Source organism: Cupressus sempervirens, chromosome 6 (assembly GCF_028749045.1).
Source record: "Cupressus sempervirens isolate cs-2001-9-10 chromosome 6, ASM2874904v1, whole genome shotgun sequence".
Taxonomy (NCBI): Eukaryota; Viridiplantae; Streptophyta; class Pinopsida; order Cupressales; family Cupressaceae; genus Cupressus; species Cupressus sempervirens.
The window spans coordinates 188,993,409-189,008,817 of record NC_143123.1 but is presented as its reverse complement, the minus strand read 5'-3'; positions in this window follow the sequence as shown (position 1 = coordinate 189,008,817).

Genomic DNA, 15,409 nt, shown 5'->3' with positions numbered 1-15,409 from the left:
ATGTTGTCTTTGATTACCATTACTTTAGCTAAGTTGAAAATACATAATAGAAAATAGCATGAACATAGTAGACACCAAGATTTAACATGTAAATCCAATATGGGAAAATCCACCAATTGCAACTAGTTACCATTTTTCACTCTTCTAGAGTGAGCCCTCTTAGGAGACAACCCTAATAAAGGTTACAAAACACACTGTTAGGTGTGACCCTATTAAAGGATTTAATCACCCTATTAGGAGTCGCCTTGTTAGAGGTATTGAGATAATTTAATAGAACTACCACTTTGTTAGAGGATTTGAAAATGGTTGTTAAGCCAACTCTATTAAGAGATTTAAATCATTGCTACAATGGTTAGACAGTAACAATGAGATGATCTGATTTGAATGCAACTAATTTTTTGATTATAGATCTCTATCCTAGCTTGAACTTGATCCTTCCTAATCGAATATAGATTTGCTGCTACACAAGGATATTTTGCTTATCCTTCAAATTTGCTTCCTCTTCTCATCACTAACTCTATAATAATATCTTGATACCTTACACCCTCACACTTTTTAAATCACAACTTCACCTTATACTTATATCTTCCACTCTATCAAGTCAGCTCAAATACAACTTAGAATAATCAATATTCATCTTTTTAGTTGGCTAGAATCAATAGATAAATCAATTAAGCTTAATATGTCAAAAAAAGAAAATCCTTCATTAGTCAACCTAGATTGATAGAAATTGAATTAGAAATGATTTCCTTTATTAACCAATAGAAGCTTGGTTAACACAAAAAATTCACAAAAATACTTTAGCAATTGAGTGAACTCAGTTAGCACTGGTTGCATCAAACTTTCCTTCATCAACTGAGTGAGCTTGGTTAACACTCAATTTATGAAACATTTCCTTTGATGCTTGAGTGAACTTTGTAGACACTAACTTCTAAACTAGGCAAACATAAGAATTCTCAATAGATACTAACAACTATCTTCACTTCTTGAGTGAGCTTGTCATATACTAACTGATAAAGATTATGACATTTGTGTAACATCAAAGATAAAACACAATTAATCAATTGTATCTAACAATCTCCCTCTTTGGAATTGATGGCATCATAACATGTCATAGCACAATGAAATTTTGGATTTAGACTTGAGAACTCCCTCTATTAGTATGAACTCTTCCTTTCACTGGACTCTATCTGCAACAACTGCTACTAGGTTCTTTCAGAACATTCTCCCTCTTTAGCAAACCTCTTCTTTCGAAAACTTCTCCCTCTTTGGTTCCTTACTTTACTCTGGTTCCAAAAATTTCTTAGAGATATGATAGTAAACTTCTCCCTCTTTTACAACACATGCCAAAGAAAATAATTCTATAAATACCAATATACCTTAAGTAATGATTAATCTGCAATGTGCCCTTGCTAATTCTACACCAAATGATTGATCTTCAATAGGTTCTAGTTGATGCACCACTAAACTTTATTTAGTGAATTTTTGATAGGGGAATGACCCCTAGCTTACCTATTAGATACAAGAATGCATCCTTAGTTAATGGCTTGGTGAATATGTTTGCAATCTGTTCTTTTGTATTCACATATTCCAATCTGACTTCTTTATCCTACACTAATTCTCTTAAGAAGTGATATTTTATAGCAATATGCTTTTTTTTGGAATGCATTACTAGATTCTTTGATAAGTTGATTGCATTAGTGTTATCACAGTATATGACTCCTACATCTTTGATTTCTACCTTCATTCCTCCCAATAATTGTTTGAACCAAACAATGTTAGTATAATTGACTGCTACTGCTACATATTCTACCTTTGTTGTGGATTGTGATGTATAATTTTGCTTCCTACTTGTCGAAGATACTAATCTTTTACCAAGAAAGAATTCTCCATGACTAGTGTTTTTCTATCATCAAAACTTCCTGCCCAATCAGCATCAATAAATACTTTCAACTCTAAATTGTCTCCAAGTTTGTACCATAAACCATAGTCTTCAATACCTTTTAGATATCTCATGATTATCTTGACTGTCATCATGCAATTTTCCTTGGGATTTGTTGAGAATATTGCCACTATTCCAACTGCTAGAGCAATATCAGGCCTTGTGTGTACTACATAATGTAATTTTTCAATCATTGATCTATATGTGGTCTTATCTACTTCTTTGGAAACATCATTTTTGTAGAGCTTATGTCTAGTAGACATAGGGGTTCCAACTAGTCTTTAATCTTCCATTCCAAATTTCTTTAGTATCTCCTTGATATACTTAGATTGAGTGATGTGGATACCATTTTTTTTCTGTTGTATATGTAATCCAACAAAGAATTTTATATCACCAAACATGGACATCTCAAATTATTTACTCATTTCTTCTTAAAATACTTTACACAAGTCATCATTTCCTATAAATAGAGTATCATCAACAAATATTTCTGCCAAGACAATCTTCTTGTTTGGTCCTTCCTTGATATACAAACTATTGTTATCATTTGTCCTTTGAAAGCCAATATGTACCAAGTAATTATGAAATCTTTCATACCAAGCTCTAGGAGCTTTCTTGAGACCATATAATGCTTTGTATAATTTGCAAACCATGTCTTTTCTGCTAGGATCTACACAACCATTTGGTTATTTAATGTAGACTTCCTCGTCAAGAATTCCATTCAAGAATGCAGATTTGACATCCATTTGATACACTTTAAATCCTCTATGCATTGCATATGCTATTAGGGTTCTAATACCTTCTAGTCTTGCCATAGGAGAAAAAGTCTCACAATAGTCAATACCTTCATCTTGAAAATAACCTTTGCACTCTAATCTTTCTTTTTTTCTTCAAACATTTCCATCTTCATTCAACTTATTTCTAAATACCTACTTTGTACCAATTACATTTTTATCCTTGTGTCTAGGAACAAGAGTCCAAGTTTTGTTCTTTTCTATTTGTTCTATCTCTTCATTCATTGCTTCAATCCAACTTTCATTTTCTAGATCATCTTTAAAACTTCTAGGTTCAAATTCAGCAAGTAAACATGTACCTTTTAATTTTCATGTTGTCATTGTTCCATCTGATTTGTCTCCAATGATCTGATCAGGTACATGATGCCTTCTAACATATCTTGCTAACAAAAGCTCTTTTGGTCTTTGAATGAGTTCCACCATCTTCATCTTGAATTTCAATTTCAAGCTCGAGTCCTTCTGTCTATGACTTGAGTCCATCAGGCTCATTTAGAACTAGCTTAGTAGCCTCTAATTGAGACTCAAGCCCTTTAGATTGTAGCTTAGGTTGCACTATCTATAACTTGATAACTATTGAAGTTTCTAGGGACTCAAGACATGAAGCTTCTTTTCTTTTACATAGATTTGGTAGGGTATCAGGTTCATGGTAAACAAATCTTCTGTAATCTTTTGGCTCCTTGTTGCTTTCTTCTTCACTCTTTTTTGTAAACTCGTCAATTCTAACATGTACACTTTCTATGATTTTGTGAGTAGACAAATCCAAACATCTATATGCTTTACTTCTATAGGATTATCCTAGAAATATGCCTTTGTCACCTTTTACATTGAATTTTCCTTTTCTAGATTTTTTCAATATATAACATTTGTTGCCAAACACTTTCAAGTAACTTGCATTAGGTTTGTATCCATACCATAGCTAATAAGGTGTTTTTCTTGAATCTTTCTTCAACTAAACTTTGGTCAAGGTATGAACTATAGTGCTGATAGCTTCCTTCTAGTATTTGAGAGCAACATTCTTTTCAATCATCAGGATTCTTGCACAATCCATAATAGATATATTTCTTCTTTTAGCTATACCATTTTGTTGTGGTGTACCGGGGGCTGATACTTCTCTTTTTATCCCTCTTTCAATGCAGAATTTATTGAATTCATGGGAGATGAATTCACCATCTTTGTCTAATCTTAAGCATTTCAAAAAAATTCCAATCTCCTTTTCTACTCTTGCCTAATACCATTTGAATTTTTGAGAGCCTTCTAATTTTTCTTTTAGATACATTATTGTCATTATTCTAGAATAGCCATCAATGAAAAGAATGAAAAACTTTTCTCCACTATCACTTTCCATTCCAATAGGTCCACATAAATCTGTATGAACAATTTCCAAGACTTCTTCTAACTAATAGTCTTTGGTTTTGAAGCTAGTCTTTCCCATCTTATCAATTTGGCAATTCTTGCATAGACCCATGTTAGGCTTCTTCAAACTAGGAATACCTCTTACTCTTCTTGTTTGCTTATCTTAAATGGATTATCAAAATTCACATGACATATCCTTTTGTGCCATAATCATCTTTCCTCTACTTGGGCAATAAAATATGAACAATCACTAAGATCAAGGTAAAATAGATTACCTTTTGTTTTCTTTCCAGATCTAACTAGATTTCCTTTTCCATCTAGTAGTTTGGCCTATCCATTCATGAATTCTAAATTGAATCTAATGTTATTCAACTATGATGAAATACATCCTTTTCCTTTTATGTAACAAGGTTCATTGTTTCAAAATCTCACACTACCTCCATCATAATATTCCATGTGCTCAAACTTTTATTTGTCACCAGTCATATGATGTGAGCAGCCACTATCAATAATCCATATATCATTTTTGCTAACATGAGAGATAAGTTCCATTTTATCTCCTTCATCATTAGATTCATCTTTCACAACAATGTATACCATTTCATCTTCACTATAATCAAAATATTTAGCTATAAAACAAGATTTCTGACCTTTAGTATTGAAGTTATTGTAGTTCTTAGACTCCCTTTTTCCTTTATACTTTTTTTTTTTTTTCATCCTTGACTTCCATATTTGGATGCCTAGTAGAAATGTGAGCAACTTCTTCATAAGAAATACAAATCAGATGAACTTTACCTTTGTACTTTCCTCTTCCTTTGGAATATTTCCTTGTTAGTAGGGCTTCGACAACTTCAAGATCATTGTCTAAACTTTATTCTGAAGATGCATATTCTTCACTTCCTAATTCACTGGACTTTGATTCCTTACACTTCTCTTTGAGTGAAAAATTAGTCTTAAATGCAGATTCAATATTCTTTGAAGCAGGAACATAGTTATCATAGTTGTCTAATTCAAAAGCTATCAATCTTCCAACTTGAGCATTCAAGCCTAATTTGTTATTTGGATCACATCTCATTTCTTAAATAGTAGACACTCTAATTGCATAAATAGGAAGAAGAGTTCTGACAACTTTACTTACAATAGTTTCCTCCTTAATGTCTCCTCCAAATACTTTTATTCCACTTACATTGGCCTTGATTCTTTCCACATACTTTGCAATGTATTCATCTTCTCTCATTCTTATTTGATCAAATTGACCTCTAAGATTTTATTCTTTAGCTCTTTTTGCATTGTCATCTCCACCATAGATATCTTTTAGTTTCTTCCACATTTCATGAGTAGATTTTCAATCCTTTAGCTCATAAAATTTAGCGTATCTGAGAGAAAATGCAATATCAATCATTATGATATTATGATTCTTCTATTCATCAATATCTTCAACTGATAATGTTCTAGTGGGAGTCTTGTATTCAGCATCAAGATATTTTCAACCTATATCATTTATGGTAGCTAGATGTATCATCATAAGTCCTTGCCATGTTGCAAAGCTATCTCTATTTAGCTTGGGAATCTCTCTTTTGTAAGACATCTTGATCTTTAACTTAGGTCTTTGAAACCTTCTTTGCAAGAACCAAAAACTCTGATACCAATTGTTGGAAATATAAGAGAAGTGAGTGAGAGGGGAGGGGTGAATCAGTTACTTCTAAAATAAATCTCAGATCCCTTAGATTTCAGTACAAAAAATGCAATCCAAAAAACTAAATACTGCTAAAGCTCAGTAAACACACAGAATGTTGTAACTCAGTAATAACTCAATTAGCTCTGTAATGCTTAACATATAAACATTTATATGTTGTATGTGATAACCATTAATTTAACTAAGTTATAAACACATAATAGAAAATAGCATGAACATAGTAGACACAAGGATTTAACGTAGAAACCCAATTTGGGAAAAACCACCAATTGCAACTAGTTATTATTTTTCACTCTTCTAAAGTGATCCCTGTTAGGAGCCAACCCTATTAAAGGTTACAAAACATACTATTAGATGTGACCCTATTAAAGGATTTAATCACCATATTAGGAGTGGTATTGTTAGAGGTCTTGAGAGAATTTAATAGAATTGCCACCTTGTTGGAGGATTTTCAAATGGTTGTTAAGCCAACTCTATTAAGAGATTTTGATCACTCCTACACTGGTTAGAGAGTAATAATGAGATGACCTAATTTGAATGCAATTGATTTGCTGATTATAAATCTCTATTCTAGCTTGATTTTGATCCTTCCCAATTGAATATAGCTTTGCTACTCCATAAGGATATTCTGCTTATCCTTCAATTTTTCTTCCTCTTCTCATCACTAACTCTTCATTAACATCTTTATGCCTTACACCCTCAAATCAAAACTTAACCTTATACTTATATCTTCAACTTTATTAAGTCTACTCAAATACAATTTAGAATACTCAATATTCATCACCTCAGTCGGCTAGAATCAATAGATAAATCAATTAAGCGTACTATGTCAAAATAATAAAATCCTTCATTAGTCAACCTAGCTCTGTAGAAACTGACTCAGAAACAATTTCCTTTATTAACTAATAGAAGCTTAGTTAACATTGCAAACTCTTGAAAATCCTTTTGCAATCGAGTGAGCTTTGTTTGCACTTGTTCAATCCAACTTTGCTTTATCAATAGAGTAAGCTCGATTAACATTCACTTTCTACAACATTTCCTTTGACACCCAAGTGAACTTGGTAGACACTTCCTTCTGAACTAGGCAAACACATAAATGCTCGGTAGATACTAAGAATTGTCTTCACTACCCAAGTGAGCTCAGTATATGCTGACTAATAATGATTATGACATTTTTATAACATCAAAGACAACACATAATTAATTAATCAATTGTATCCAACACTTTCTATCATTCTCAATTGTAAATACAAATCTAAAAGCTGTTATATTGTTATTGGTCTATGTTACCTTATCTCATAATGATTCTTACTTTCAAAAGTACTTAGGGAAAAACTTATTAAGAATGAATCAATTGGCCTAATATCTTGTGGTATACTATTTAAAACCTTATTAGACCTTTTTTAAACTCAAAAATTGATTCATTAGCATTTTTTTATGCTAGCTACTTCACATGAGGCAAAATAGGTATCAGTATTGTTCCTAATTTGCAAAAGAAATAAATCAAAAAATTCTTCCCAACTTGATATATATTTATTAGGGAGTCCCATGTACTAATCAGCAACATCATTGGTCAATAATTGAAAAAATAAATTCATGAAAAAATCCTCATTATGTTCTTCAAATTCTTTAACAATATTCTTTAAATTAATCATATGTATTTCAAAAGAATGATTTTCTTCTCTAGAAAAATTAGGTATAGTAATTCTCAAATCATTTGATATAGAGATTGGATAATCTACTATAGCAATCAAATCTAATTTTTTATATATTTCAATTATTATGGGGCCCTTGCTCCTTAATTTATGTGATGACAATTTTATCTTATTTGATTATTCTCCTTATTACCTTGATCTTTTCTCCAATCAGCATTTGTCATGTCTCTTTGATTCTTATTTTGATCAATAACATGATTTGATTCTCTATTCTTATTAGACAAAGTATTTTTTATTTTTTTTGATTGGTAAATAGCTAAAACCTTTGATTATATTAATTTAATAAAAATAAATTACAAAAAAGTGTCTCCATTCAAATAGGCACTAGTAGGAAAGAACAGAGAAGAAAACCTCCAATCTAGCCTAAGAATATAGTCCTTTACTTTTTCATAATTAAAATGGGCATACCCAAGTTGATATTTTCACTATTTTATTGTCATTAAAAGGAGAGAGACTAGAATTCTTTCCAAAATTTTATTATCTTTGATGATTCCTATACCAATCATTCATAATCTTATATCCAAGGTAACTAGTTTGGCCATAACTTCGTATTCTTAGAAGGTACCTCTGCCTAATATGTTTGCACCTTACTATCCTATTACTCAGTTATACAACTTAAAGAAAACGTTAGTATTATTAATTAAAAGCATTAGATAACATGAATATGTGGCAAGATATTTCTAAAATACTTTGTTTATCCATGAGGGGCAAGATTACTAAGATCAAGCCAAATTAGCTACTAATCTCTAATTGACATAATATACATTTTGATAAAGGTTTGAGCCTAACATTCTGTAGTCAAAAGAAAAAAAAAAATTAATTATTTTGAATCCTACTTAAAATGGGTATTAGCATATTAATCTGAAAATTAGTAGACTTGTATAAATTGATTCTTTCCTATATGGGTTAATTCTTACCTTTACTACTAAAAACAACACCATATTGAAAATTTGTTCTTTTTAGAATTACATCTATGAATCGGTCTAACAAACATCGTAATTTCCCTTTTGGGATGCTTTTAAATATTCCAATCTTCCTAGGAATATTATCATGATAAGAATGATATCCTCTCACATTCATAGAACATTACTTCTATCCTAGCTGAACTCAGAACCATGTATTATTAAGCGAATAAGAATACAACTTAAGCAACTATAGGCCAAAGGAAGAAAAAAAGGAAAAATTAATCTCACCATTCATTTGGAAATACCATTTTATATATTGATATCAGAATGAATTTATAGATAGAGACAAGCTACTAAATAGTATAGAAAAGCTTGTAGTCTTCTTCAGAGTATAGTGTATCACGGTCCAACCTATATAGATCTAATATAATCCATAATACATAACAAAGACTATTAACATGTTTCACTATCTATATTTCTATACCGAGATAAAAAAATCTCAAGATACATAGTTGATTATCCATAGCATACCTACCTAGCAATCTCTAAGGAACTATACCTACAAGGTTGAAAGGAAGAGACAAAAAGGACAAAGCCAAGACTAGAACAAAACACAAGGGTTGAGGGTGAAATAGGGGATCCCTTGACCCAACTACCAAATTACAAAAACTAGTCATCCACAACTATTTTTTCTATTGGTCAAGCTACTTTCTCCAAAAAACCATAATAATTTTTGCAATGTCCTTGGGATTATTAGAATGGAACTGAGGCATAAATTCGAAGGTGCTCTTTTCCCTGTTGGATTTTTCTATGTTTGGTATGTAAAATTCCAAAGCTTCTAGGTTCTACAAATCCACACCCAAGTGGCTATAAGATTTAAAAATGTCCAAGTAGTTTTTGACCCAATCCTTGTCATCATCCTTTACAATCCCTCTCCATCTAAGGAGAAATTGAATGTTGGCATCCAATTTCAGCCAAACTTGATTAAAGGCAACAAACTCTCAAATAACTAGGGAAGGGTATCTAGGCACAATGGCTAGATCAAAACTCCTAGGTCAGTGTTCCATATACATTTCTGGAAGAGGAACCCTCAATTTCTTGTCTAAACTTTTAATGGCTTCTTCCAATCCTAGACACCAAACTGGATCAAAAATATTACGAAAAAGTCTGATCATTGCCCATTTTTCTACTTTAGCTATGGCCAAATAGCCTATGAATGTCCCTATGATGATGCTATTTGTTCTCCATGTGAAATCATAGTTAAAAATACCTTCTCCTAGGGCATGGCTCACTGTAATCCTCATCATGTTATCCACTAGTTTTAATAGTTGGCTCCATCTCTTAGGTTTCACATTGCCATATAATGCCATAGTTTTCCCTTTTGAAATATGGAAAAAATTGATTTTGGTATCCATAATGAAGGGAAAACTAGCTCAAGCTAAAAGGAATAGAAAAGTGCATGTATAAAAAGCCAAAAACTACAAATGAAGGATATACAAGCACCTGGATTTATGTTGACATCAACTGATGCCACCTTTGTGACACCAATACAAAATGAACAAAGATGGGCCTAAGTGGCACAACATGATGGAAAGGAAAGGGAATAGAAAGATGGCTTTAGATAGTAATAGGAGATAAACAGAGCCTATTTAAGAGATATTTAGTTCTAATGATGAGTAATCAGTTGGTGTTATATAGATGTTCTCATAATAATTATCATAATGTTAGTCCTAATGTAAAAGTCATCTAAATTAACAATACTTTAGATGTTCTAATTTTAAAGTTGTATTACTTGTTAAATAGAACCCTAAATACTCTCCATCTCTCCCTATGTTTTTTGTAAATGAAACTGTATTATTATACATGGAGATAAGTGCCAATTGAGGGTTATAAAAGTTGTTAATATTAGGATATATGGTTTAACTTGAGATGGGAATACTATTTAAATTGTGAGCTAAACCCAGTTGCTCTACACGGCCAATCTAGATCAATTATCTAGATATAGTTATATGTGTTGTTTGTTAACTATTAGAATACTTATAATTAAATATGGATAAATGGAATAAGAACCAAGGGTTCCTAGTAAGACTAGCAATAATCTAAAACTAATATATTTTTTCCATCAACACCCTTATTTTCTAGCTAATCTTCTTGTTTATTTCCTTCTCAAAAAATATGACAGATTTGAGTTTCTATAAAAAGGTCTAGAATATTAAGATCTTCTTCTAATTTTAAATTTAATACCTAATTATGCACTAATATATTCCTTATAGTATTTAGTACAATTTGTGAGTCTCCTTCAATTATAATCTTGGATAAGCCTAAATTTAGGCATATTTAGAGACCTTCTTGCAGGGTTTCTAGTTCAACCATATTATTAGTCGTTGGATCTATGGATTTGGCCCTTTTGGAAATCCACTTTCCTAACTCATTATTAATGATACATCTGATTCTTGCAGAGCCAATATTGCCTCTTGAAGCTCCATCAAAGTTCAACTTGGTCCACCCAAAAGGTGGAGGGGTCCATTTGCAATTCTCCCCTGCCTCTTTATTCTTCATCTTATACATAAGTAGAGGATTAATAAGGTTTATCTATCTCTTTATTATTGATGGCCAACCCTTAAGAAATTCCACTAGGGATTTTGGCATAGGGGTAGTCCAACCCACTATTTTTTTGAGCCACTCCCAACAATATTGTGTATATGTGCATCTATATAAGATGTGATCAGTGTCTTTGTTATCTTGTTTACATAGAACACATCTTGATGGGCCCTCAATACCCAACTTACAAAGTCTATTAGTCATTAGGATCCTATTTTGATATGTCAACCAGAAAAAGAAGCCTGCCTTTGGAAAATAGGATAAATCCCATGAAAGTTGAGGTGGGATTTCTACTTTTCCCATCTTTGGGTGTGAGTGAGAGCTCTATACCCATTTTTAACACTATACTTGCCATCTTTTGATGCTGCCCAGATGAGATTGTCATTCCTTTCTAATTGTTTAATTTTTTTGCTCTGGATTATTTTTCTGTATACCTTTTTTGCTGCTAGTTCCATGTCTATATCATCTATAGATTTCCATTCCTAACTTGTGATTCCATTTATAGTTTTTCTGGTTTTATAATCACTAACCTTGCACCCCTAGTCTTTGACTAATTTCTCTTTGATGCTTTTTAGGCTCCCCAAGCTATCTACTGGGGGGTACCAATCCCATGAATCTTCCCAAGGATAAGGCTTTATCACCCTTCCTAACATCCCAAGTTAGATATTTACTAATGAGGGCTAAGCTTGTAACTATAAAGTTCTAGCTTTCAGATCTTTTAGGGAGGGTCCTCATCCTAAAGATGGAATAGGGTTAGTAACATTAAGATACTAGTTAAACATAATTTATCCCATTTATGATCACATTCTGCAAAAAGTTTCTAGGTGAGTTTAGCCCCTAAAGCTTCATTTTTCCAATTTAAGTTTTTTATAACTAAACCTCCAAGCTCCTTTGGTTTACATATGTTATCTCATCTTATGAGTACCAATTTTTTGAGTCATCATGATCATTCCATAGGAATCTTGTAAGTTTTTCCTCAATCTTGTTATTGATATGTTTAGACAAAAGAAGACAAGAGAGCAGGCACATTGGAATAGCAAGCATCACTAATCTAATCTTGTTGACTTTACCAACCTTAGAAAGCCATTTATATTTCCATCCTCCTATCCTGGCATCTAATCTATCTAGGATACTTTGCCATGCCTTATTAGATTTGATATCTTTTCCTAAATCAATCCCTAAATATTTACATGGGAATGTACCCCCTTTGTACCCCATGATGCCACAGATTTGCATTTCCATTTTAGATGGTGCTAATGAAAAGATTTCAGATTTTTCTATATTCACTTTTTTCCCCAACACTTCCATATACTATTGAATGATAGACATGATATTTAGGGCCTCTTTTGTTGAACTTTCACTTGGCAGAATGGTATCATTTGCATATTGTTGATGGGTAATGTTGGGGATATTCTTTGTAACAGTGATTCCATTTATTTTTCCTTCATAATGAGCCTTGATAATTTCTCTACCAAAGGCTTCTTCCATGATAATGTAAAGGAACAAAGATAGAGGATCTCCCTATCTAATACCTCTTGAAGTGTCAAAGAAACCTTCAAGGGTTCCATTAATAAGGACTAAAATTTTAGTGGTAGAGATACATTGATAAATGAAGTTAATCCATTGGTGCAAGAATCCAAAGGCTTCTATGGGTTTACATAAGAATCTCCAATCAACCATGTCATATGCTTTTTGGATATCCAATTTCATAAACATGCTTACTACTTTATTCTTATTGGAAGATTCTAACATTTCTTGTATGGTGAGTATTCCATCTAGGATCAGTCTACCTGGCACAAAGCCAGTTTGTTCTTCAGATATAGTCTTGGGTAGAATTAGTTTAGGTCTATTTGCTAAAAATTTTGGTAAGATTTTATAGGTAGTACTACAAAGGGCTATAGGTCTGAAATCCTTGGGATTTTTGGGGTCATGTTTTTTTGGAATCAAGGTAAGAAATGTCTAATTGATTTCAAATAATAGTGATCGACCATTACTTGAGGCTTCAATGGCTTTCCATAGACCAACACCAATAATGTCCCAGCATTTTTGGTAGAAGAAAGTAGAGAAACTATCTGGACCTAGAGATTTGTCAGGGTTCATGTTGAATAACACCAATCTAACTTCTTCCAGGGAGATAGGATTGTTTAAAGATTTATTATCTTCTATTGTAATCACTCTATGTATAGCTTCGATCATTTTTGCTTGAGCTTCCTTGTTTGAGCAATCATAGTTTTTTAATAAGTCCTTAAAGTGATTAACAAAAATATCAGCTACTTTTTTTAGGTTTCCAATAGTAGTCCCCAGTGGATCTTTGATTTTTATTATTTTTCTTTTAGCTCTATTATTAAGGGTGGAGTTATGGAAAATTTTCATATTTTGGTCCCCTTCTTCTAACCATTTTTATCTTGACTTTTGTCTCCAAAAGACTTCTTCTTTTTCCAATAAACTTTCTTTCTTGGCAAGTAATTCTTTTTCTAGATAAAAGATATCATTATTCATCCTCTTATTATTTACTTCTAAATTTAGTTCTTTTATTCTTTCCTCAATCTCTAATTTTTCTTAAATATATTATTAAAGTGTTCTTTGTTCCATTCAAGAATATTTCCTTCTAGCATTTTCATTTCAAAGGCAAAAATATACATTTTAGAACCTTTAAAATTACCTTGATTCCACCAGTCTTTAATATATTCCAAAAAAAATTGTTTAAAAACCACATTTTTTGCACTTGACGAGGTTTCCAACAGGTTTAAATGGTTCTAAGAGTTTAATTCTAATAGGGTAGTGGTTTGATCCTTCTATTGGAAGAATTGAGGATTGAATATTGAGATTTAATTCACTCAGTTATCCTTTGAGAAAAAATATTTCCAGTGTCTCAGCTCTATAAGAAAAATCTTTCCTTTCATTATTCCATGTGAACTTCCCATTATTAAATGGGATGTTGATCAAATTGTTAAGATCAAACTAGTTTTCAAAATCTTTAGAAGCCTAGGAAGCTTGTTGGGATCCACCAAACTTTTCATGTATGTTTAAGATAGTGTTAAAATCACCACTTAAGAGGATACATTCATTACTATGATTAATGATAAATATGCTAATTTAGTGCCATAAGAGTTTATTATCTGAATTGTAAACTGGACCATAAATGTTTACTATAATGAACTGTATGTCAGTTTTGATGCATCTAACTCTACTACTCATCCATTTATAGTAACATTCTTAGGGTTCCAAATCATGCCTAAACCTCCTAAAGCTCGTTTAGATTTTTGTAAGTTAACGTTCCAACTACCTAACTTCTTTTCTCTTGATTCTTTCTTCCTTACTCAATTTTGTCTCTTGTAGGATAATAATTTTAGATTCAAAATTTTTTAGGTTATGCTTTAGTAATCATTTCTTACTAGGGGTGTTTAAGCCCCTAGCTTTCCAAGTAGTGATCTTCATACTTCCTTGGGAAGGATCTTTCCATTCCCTAAATTAAGTAATTGACTAATCTTTTACTATTCTTTTGCTTGTCCATCAACTTCTTTGAGTTCCTTAAGAAATTTCCTACCTCTTTTAGCTTTCACTTTTCCATACTTGGAAGAACTTATCCCTTCTTGGTTCATTTGAATACCTAGCTATTCAATATTCTCCTACACATTTAAAATAATTTTAGATTGCTTTCCTTCTTTTCATCTTTATCTTCATTTTCTAGTTCTTGTAATGTTTGTACTGCAAGGTCTATCTAATCTTCTATAAATCTCTCTTTTGTTAATGGTGCCTTCCTGAAGCCACTCTCTTTAAAGTCATTACCTTGATCTATCATTGGGGCATCTTTGAGTATCATTAAAGTTTTGTTGTTTTTGTCTTCCCCCTCAATAGTTAGAAAATCTCTTTTTAAGTCATTATAAGAGTAGTTGTCTCCACCTTGTTTTAAAACTCATTGCATTAGGTCCTCTTTCTATGACTCACTACTCTTGTCAATATTCTCAAAACTAAATACTTGAATCAATTCCTTAGTTAGTAACTCCAAGTTATCTTTCTTAGTCTCATTCAAAATTGCCCTTTCCAAGTCTTCATCCATTACAAAACCATTGTTCAAAAATTCTTAAAATTCTTGTGTCACAGTTCTCTCACTCTTTCTCTATTCCCTTCTCTTTGCCTTATGATCATTGGAGTTAAGATTAGGGGATTATAATCTTATGGATGGAGTCAACCAAAATTTAATGCACCAATTTACTATCTCTTTATTGGAACTAGTTTCCTTCATAGGTTCTTCTATCTATTTTTGTGGAGTTTCCATTTCCTTTTCTATAAACTTAAACTTACCTTGTTCTAAAACTTCATCTACAAATAGGAGGTGGTTTTCTCTTTCTCCGATACTATTGACCAAGTTATCCAATTGCTTCTTGTCCTAAGGTTTTGAC